Source organism: Pieris napi, chromosome 1, assembly GCF_905475465.1.
Source record: "Pieris napi chromosome 1, ilPieNapi1.2, whole genome shotgun sequence".
Classification (NCBI taxonomy): domain Eukaryota; kingdom Metazoa; phylum Arthropoda; class Insecta; order Lepidoptera; family Pieridae; genus Pieris; species Pieris napi.
This window is the reverse complement of record NC_062234.1, coordinates 1,886,252-1,894,966: the sequence shown is the minus strand read 5'-3', so window position 1 is coordinate 1,894,966 and position 8,715 is coordinate 1,886,252. Positions and strand designations below refer to the sequence as shown.

At 30.8% G+C, this 8,715-nt stretch overlaps 1 long non-coding RNA gene across 1 annotated transcript; it reads right to left on the bottom strand.

The window, feature by feature from the left end:
• Positions 1-2,074: 2,074 nt before the first annotated feature.
• Positions 2,075-8,439, bottom strand: LOC125054346. Its single transcript, XR_007117700.1, has 3 exons — positions 8,413-8,439; positions 3,166-3,308; positions 2,075-2,227 (listed from the first exon to the last, which is right to left on the bottom strand). It is a non-coding gene; the product is annotated as an uncharacterized LOC125054346 (long non-coding RNA).
• Positions 8,440-8,715: the final 276 nt, after the last annotated feature.

Genomic DNA, 8,715 nt, shown 5'->3' with positions numbered 1-8,715 from the left:
TCCTGATAGGCCGAGCATTCCCAGACAAATATATATTTTACCTCAATTAGTAATAAATTAAGGATATACATTATAAAATACAAACTTCCCGTAATATTACAATTTAGGACTTCGATCAAAATTACAGACAAAAACCTTTATAAATTAATTCTCGTTCTAAAGATCATGTGACTGAAATATTCGCTTATTAGTTAACAGACTTCAAAAAAAGAAGGTTATCACTTTGATTACGTGATATTTATGGAAAGGTGGATTATTTGAGCCTTCACCATGGTCATTACATTTTGTATAAATGTTTGACCACTTTGTCAAAAACTATGCGTATAAGTTCACCTTTTTGGAAATGAATCAGTTCATATTCAAAAGGATGTCCCTTCCATAAATGCTTGATCTTCTTCTTTTATAACATAGATAAATAACGTTGACAAATATTTAAAGTCGGTTTCATTATTTGTCTAAATAATTTTTATGCTTCCTGTAAAAAGCTCTGCTGCGACCAGTGCTCACTTATGTTCTGAAACCTTGGAAGAAAAACTATAATAAGGATCTCTCCATGGCAACGCTATATATATATTACTTTTCCTACTCTATATTAATATATTTATAAACTCAAAAGATTGAAAAAAACTACTTAAAATGTGTTTTCTGTGATTAGAAAGTAATGAAAATTCAAAGACGTCACTTTGTTTTCGTCTACAATGCACATTTTAATTTTTTTTTAATAAAAAAAATACAAATTGATTTTTTTTATTAATTGTAGTAATTAACAAATTAACAAGGTAAAAAATAGCGTACAAGTTAATTTAAATCTAATTTTAGTTTAAGCAATAGAAAGGAGAAAAATCTTGTTCCGCTAATTGTTTTGAGCAGTATATATTTTAAGATACCTAGCAATCAGAACCGCTTAATCAATAATAAAAGGAATAAAAATAAAAACATTTAAGTTTTTTTATTTGATGTTCGTAGATAGTAAGTTTATCTTCGCACCTAAAAATTGAGAGCTAACTAACAATGTCAGTCTGACATTCGCCGGCCAAGAAAAGCATGTGGCAATGTACGTCATAATACATATGTGATATGTTCCATGGCAAATATAAGGACAAAATCCTATTATTTTATAATAAATGCGACCATGCATTATAGTGTATCCATATTTATTTATAGCGATTAATCTTTATACATTTTATACTTGTGAAATTTCATAGTGACAACACTGTTACATCCAATAGCGATGAATCGAAGGTTACGGTTCGGGTCACCACACCATTGCTATCGCTAATAGGAATACTGGCGCTGGTTTCTTATCAAAATCCAAAGTCCTTTCAACCTTATATGAATACACAGTAACAGTTTAAACATTCAAATTTAGAAATGAATAATCTTCAATAGATTTAACGCAAACAATTATTTGGCTGATTCCTCATTACCTGAGTATGGTTCTCACAGATAGGGTATATTCCAGCTTCATACTCGCAGTCCATATCCCTACTGACATCGAATTCTCCTATCCTCACATCTCGAATATTTTTGTTGACCACGCAGTGAGCAGCAGTCAAGATGTATTTTGAGTTAATAATCGTCCCTGCACATTCGAATTGCGGACCATACTTTGAAAATGGTTTTTTTTATCTGCGATGTCTTAACGTAAGCACCCGTAGGGATGAACGGTCATATTTGCTAAGTCGATGTTAAACCGTTATTTTCAGTAGTATATATAGACAACAAAAAATACAACATAACTTTGTACATAGAAACAGTATCGTTATTATTACACCCTAATATTCATAAAAAAATCAGTCCGAGGGGGCAACCCCTCTAAAATAAAGTTCTCTTTCGTGTTTTTGAAAATTCTATAAAGAAGAAACAGATGAGTTATTTTACTTTAGAAAGAACGAACATATTCTATTAATAAACCCGTGACTTATTATTTTTTTTCAAAACAGACTATAAATATAAAAGGTTTATACATAATAATTATAAATAAACCTAAATAATCGAATATAATCTCGAATAAACATTATTTAAAGGTATGAAATTCTATACTAACTTATATTATAAGAGATAAGGGCCATCCAAGGGATTCGTAGAGTTTAGCGTATTTGCCTCCAAAGATACGATTTCCCAAAATACTTCCACACGTTTCTGGTAGAAGGTGATCTTTACTTGTTCCGCTTCTGGTGCCAAACGAAGGCCTCGTATTAAGTGGTGGAAAATTGGAACAGCATACCTAGAGGAATAATACCATTATATATACTTCACGACTCGTCATCAAGAGTACTTTCACAGTGTCCTACTGTGTGCTGCTGCAGAGGTTCAATCCTGGCTGTTCGGGGTATTTGTTGTTTCCCCAAGAGAGTCGGTACGGAATAAGTGAAAGGAATTAAATATTATTATGAATTATATAATATACACTATCTGGGCAACTGACCAATATAATCTTGATGCCTTGTTGTATGTACAATAAAATATAAACGATTTTAAAACAAATGGTGACTTTTATCAGTATAATATTCGAAACAGCGTACGATAAGCCAGGCTCCAGAAGATAAACCACTCCTTATATGAAAACATTTCACTGAATAAATTGAAAACTCTCGTTAAAGGTTAATTAATACAAAAAGCTTTTTATAAATTTGACGATTATTAAAAATTTAAATGATCCTAATTCTTGGGATTGATTTACTCCAGTTAAAAGAGTGGCGGAGAGTTTCTTGCCAGTTCGTCTTGACTGCTCTACGCCCTTCATTTGCGAGCCGGTAGTAAATGTAAATTTAGAATCAATTTATCATCTTTTCTGTTGACGTTTTTTTTTACTTGGTTACCTACATGAATAAAGTTATTTTGAGTTTGAATTTGAGACGAACGCCATAACAATCGATTAACTCGCAAAATAAAAGTAACTTAAAAAGCGCTCAATGGGAGCATTTAACACACAAGCACGTTTTGCGTCGTTCGAAGAGAGTACGTGTACGTACGGACAATAGATCGCACGATGTATGCGCTTCCGTTTAGTTCCAAATGGGATTTTGACCCTGACATAAACCGCTTAGGTCTATGGGCGGTTTTCTCATGATGTTTCCCTTCACCAATCAAGTGAATATTAAATAATTAAATTGAACGAACATTTTTTGAGAAACTGTAATACCAAGTTTATGTTACTAGTACCTGATGTATCCTTTCGCCATTTTCATATCCCATGCCGCAAAAAGCTGTGGAAAACATTTGCATTGTTTCTCTGTCTCGCTTTAAGGTCGCGTGATCAAATGCCGCCTTGCATTTGGTATATACCATACAATCATTACAAATACCTGGAATTTTCAATATATGTTAGCCCATATAATGACATGAGATGTACATGACGATGTTCAGATGTACCACGGGTTTTTTGTATGACTTTTTTAGGAATCTCTCTCTCAAATATGTTAACTGTGTTGGACCATGAATATTCTAAATAATAAAATTGCCCATGTAGCCTGGGCGTATCTTGCGAGGCGCGTAGTACGATAGAGTATAATAATAATTTATGTATCTTTTTAGTAAAAATTTAAAAGCTAGAAAAAGTCCCTGGTCACAATGGCAGATGAGAGTATTAAAAAAATATGTAAACTGTACACTTAATTATAAGTAGACTTGTAAAGTTAAAAAGATTTTTTTGTGTATGTGTATAATATGTGTGTATAGACAGCAAATGTATAAAAACCCTTTGAACGTCGAGAATTTGGATACAATTTAAAAAATAATGTATGTTTGGGCTCACGGTCAATCTTACTAACAAACTTAGACGTTAGTTAAGTGCCTATCTAATCTGCTCATATTTTTATTTTAATCTTGTATATATTTAAATTGTATTTCAATATTTTTTTATTCTTACGCCATGGCTGTAAAAATATTTAGTCACCTTCGGAGAAGTTATAGATCACTGCCGTTCGCTTTCAAAGGGAAGGTGATTAAATTTTTAAAGTCGGGGTGTTTTTATAGCGATTATTTGGCCCATACGTTTGACAACAATTATTTATAAATAGCTTGACTTATTATTATGACAGATTTTCTTATTATATAACTTAATGAAAATTAATGTGACATTTGCATCCCTATTTTTGTGTGGCTGATTGTGCGGATTTTTACAATTGATCGTTATAAACGTATTACTTTCTTTTGTTATGTTTACTTAAATTGTGATGCCGTAGCTTTAGTACTATTTATGATGTGGTAAACTTTAATAAATAAATAAATAGTTATTGAAATGAATAACAACAGATACAATTTAAATGTGTTTTAATTAAAAATTGTATTTTAGTATCCAAATCAGAGAGATAACTTTACGACATACAACAAGCGGAAAGCTATCATCGCATTTTCCGTGTCTCCAGAAATTTATGTACGTGGACATCCCGAAATGGATGCAGGAACATTATTAAATAATTATTTTACCAGGTTTATTATATTCGCGGTTTTCCGTTTAATTAATCATTTCGATTATTGTTTTGTTTATTCTGATAATATTTGAACTTTATCACATTTTGTGATTTATAGCTTAGCTTATCATGTCCCTAAATAAACTTCAATTTTTCCTTATTTTTTGCAATATAGCAAAAAATAAGGAAAAATTCAATTTCAATAGTTTTGATTTTAATTATATTTTCCTGGTTCATATTGTTATTAACATTGTGGTTTTAAACTATGACCTCATAGACCTCGATTTAAATAATAAAATTATTAATAATTAATATGTAGAAACAATACAATCAAAGTATACTTAACGGGCTAATTATAAAACATGCTCAAAACTTTGTCTCTGTTCCCATGGCAACGTTACATAAAAACACACAAATGAATACTTTGCCTCCAGCTCCTACAGGTGTTTAATAACATAATATAATCTGATGGAATATATATTTACTCAAGTAATAAAAAAATATCAATAAAATATATGTTTATTATGGAACATAAGATACATGTATCACTTATTCCACGTTATTAAATTTGAATTTGTAGGCATTCCTACTCATCGGCAAAGAAGTCAGAGGGTGTAGGCCGAGAGAAAAAGCCGGCGTAAAAAACTCTCGGTACTCTTTTAAAGCAGCAAATCATCAAACAACACTTATTTAAAACAAATATGTATCGCAAATTGATTAGAAGTAACCTGTCTAGCACTAGTCCCTGGCCCTTTTATCAACTAGATAATCGTTGACTTTATAGTAAGCCTTTTTACACAGCTTTTCTTCAATACATTTCTTAAATTTATTGAAAGGCAGAGATAAAAGAGCCTCTGGGATTTTATTAAAGGAGAGTATCCCTTTCTCCAAAAAAGAATTACTAACTTTAGATAGTCTAGTACGGGGAAATTGCAGCCTGCGTTTGTTCCGTGTATTAACATTGTGCGTATGTTCTATTCTAGTAAACTTATCACAATTTTTGTATACATACATAATATTTTCATAAATATATTGCGAGGGAAAGGTAAGTATATTAATTTCCTTGAATTTATCTCTAAGAGATTATCTACATTTTAAATTATAGATTGCACGAATAGCCCTCTTCTGCAGGATGAAAATAGTTTCGACATCAGCAGCATGACCCCATAATAATAAGCCATAAGTCATTAAGCTATGAAAGTAACTAAAATAAACAAGTCTAGCTGTATCGACATCAGTTAGTGAGCGAATTTTTTTAACCGCGTAGGCTGCAGAACTAAGTCTCTTCGCCAATCCGTTAATATGAGGGGACCACTGAAGTTTTGAATCCATGGTGATTCCGAGAAATACAGTTGTATCATCCAGATTCAATTCCTCACCGTTTATAATTGGTCTAGTATCCATAACCCTTGCATTTTTTGCACAAAATTTAATGCATTTTGTCTTTTTTGCATTAAGCAGAAAGTTATTCATACTGAATCACTCGACAATCGGAGACAGAGCATTGTTCACATCGTCAAAATTTGTTATTTGTCGTTTGATTTTAAAAATCAAGGACGTGTCATCAGCAAACTAAACTATCTGATGTTTTCTCTCTACCATGAAAGGTAGATCATTTATATAAACAAGAAAGAGGAAAGGGCCAAGAATTGAGCCCTGTGTCTGTCTATCTACTGCCGACCCAGAGGACCTCTTACCATTCACTTCAACCTTCTGAGTTCTTCCGTGTAAATAGGAAGTCAGAAGATTCAGTGCGGTATTCTTGATGCCATAATGGCGGAGTTTCCCGATTTAGGTCTCGTGTTGGACACAATCAAATGCTTTGGATAAGTCGCAGAAAATACCTAAAGCGTCATGCGACTCCTCCCAAGCCACTATATAACTCAACACCGGCATCGGCTGTCGAGCGACCCTTGGTAAAACCGAACTGATTATTATGTAATAAATTGTTTACGTTAAAATGACTTACCAGTTGATTTAATATAATTTTTTCAAATATTTTACTACAAGTATGTAGTACGGAAATTGGTCTAAAGTTACTGGGGTCGGACATACTACCTGCTTTAAATAATGGATTAACTTTACTATGTTTTAGTCTAGTCGACAAGTTGAAAATGGAACAAATTAGAGATACTGTTCTTAAAATTATGTGCGATAGCTCATTGGATCCGGAATGACGTCTAGAAAAATGTGCTAAAAGCACATAAAAAATTGCAAAAGTTATAGACCATTAAAGATGAAAAAAAATGAACACATTTAGTTTTTTGCCAATATTTAATAAACTATTAATATTTAAGAAATTTCAAATAAAGATTATGAAAGAACAGGAAATTTCCAATAAAAAACTCCTGAGTCTCAGAACTCTATCTCCATTATTTATAATGTTAATTTAACGCTGAAAATAGGTCTACGGGTGACATTTTTAGGATTCGCGCGTGGCGTCAAAAGCGACTACGGCACATTAATTAATTTATTTAAGGTATTGAATTTTTTTTTTTAAATTTGAAAAAATTATGGTGTGTTCTGAACACTATAATTAATTTATTCCCGTTGAAAATTTTACTTAAAGTTAATTTTTCAACAAGTTAAATAATTGTTAACTAACAAAATTTTCTCGAACGACCGTCTTAATTGTAAGTGAAAAAAAATGTTTAAATAATGGTCGTAAAAATATTTCGCTTCGTAGAGCCTTTCTTACATACATACTTAACAAGATCGTGCCATAAAAGTTAAAAAAATATTTATACTTTGTTTATAACAATTTTTTTACTTAAACAAAAACTTAAAAATCCATGTAATTAAACAAATTGATTAAATCAATATTTTAAAAAAAAATTTTAACACAACTTTATTACATTAAAAATTTTATGATTTTTAAAAAAAAAATTTTTCCTGAATAACAATTTTTAATTGTTTATAATCGTTTTTTTTTAATTTTCTATTGTTTAAATAATTAGTTAAGAAATTTTTTTTTTCTAAAAATCATAATTGACAGTCTTCTATAAAGTAACAGAAAAAAAATTTTTTTTAATCAACAATTCTATTGTTTATTAACTTACCAATTTGTTATAAACAAATATTCAACTTTTGTTTACTTTTTTTCTAAAACTTCTAAAATTAACAAAAACAACCATATATAACATAGTATAGAAAAAAATTTTTTGTAAATTTTTTGATTATCATGAATATTACTTTTATTTAAAATTAAAAATTTTTTTTATACACGCTTTTAGCACATTTTCTTAGACGTCATTCCGGATCCAATGAGCTATCGCACATAATTTTAAGAGCAGTATCTCTATTTTGTTCCATTTTCAACTTGTCGACTAGACTATTTCATTAGATCGGGAAACTCGCCTCTTTTAATACAATTGTTGAAAATTATAGCTAGATGGGGAGCATTTACATCAATTATGCTACTAATTATTTTTACAGAAATACCCCAAAGATCGGTAGTGTTCTTAATATCTATGGTTCTAAATATCCTCACTATATCGTCGGCACCAATGGGTCGGAATGAAAAACTGACCTTGCACTCGTTTACATTATCTTTGAGCAGCGATTCAGCGAGGGCGGGAGATGATTGAAGAGACTTAGTAGTCGAAATTGGAATGTCAGAAAAGTACTTTTTAAAAAACAATCGCTATCTCTTCGTTAGATTTGATTATAGTGTTATCGACACATAGTTCGATGTCTTGATTGCGATCCCTGACTCTTTCAGTTTCACTATCAATTATCTTCCAAGTCATTTTAGTTTTATTGGTACTATTTTTAATCTTGTTTTTGATATTTAAGGACTTGGCCGCGTAACAAACTTTCTTAAATAATTTCGAATGATTTCGAACATAAAGAATAAATTCTTCATTATGATTGTCTGACTTTTCAGCGTAATTAGATACAAAGGAGATGGCTATGCAAATCAAATTGAGTGCTTTACAAAAACTATTTCCTCAATTAAAAGAGTTTTATGAGTATTCGAATTTAACTACATACGTACCATTACCCAAAACGGCACTTACCTATATGTAGCACTAACAGCAACGCAGACTGGAATCTTAATCCTTCAACGCCGTTAAATACTTATGATATAAAATACGTCACATACTATTGGGATTTCATAAATTACTTTTTTGTTGACATACAAAACCGTGTGCGTGCTCTATTTTTCAAAAATAGAACTACCTACTTATAAAAATTCCATATCTTTCTAATTCGTCGCGTATTTTTATAAGTAGTTTTAATTTTAAAAAGTAGAATTAAAATTTAAAAACTACTATAAGTCATATTATCATTGATTTTT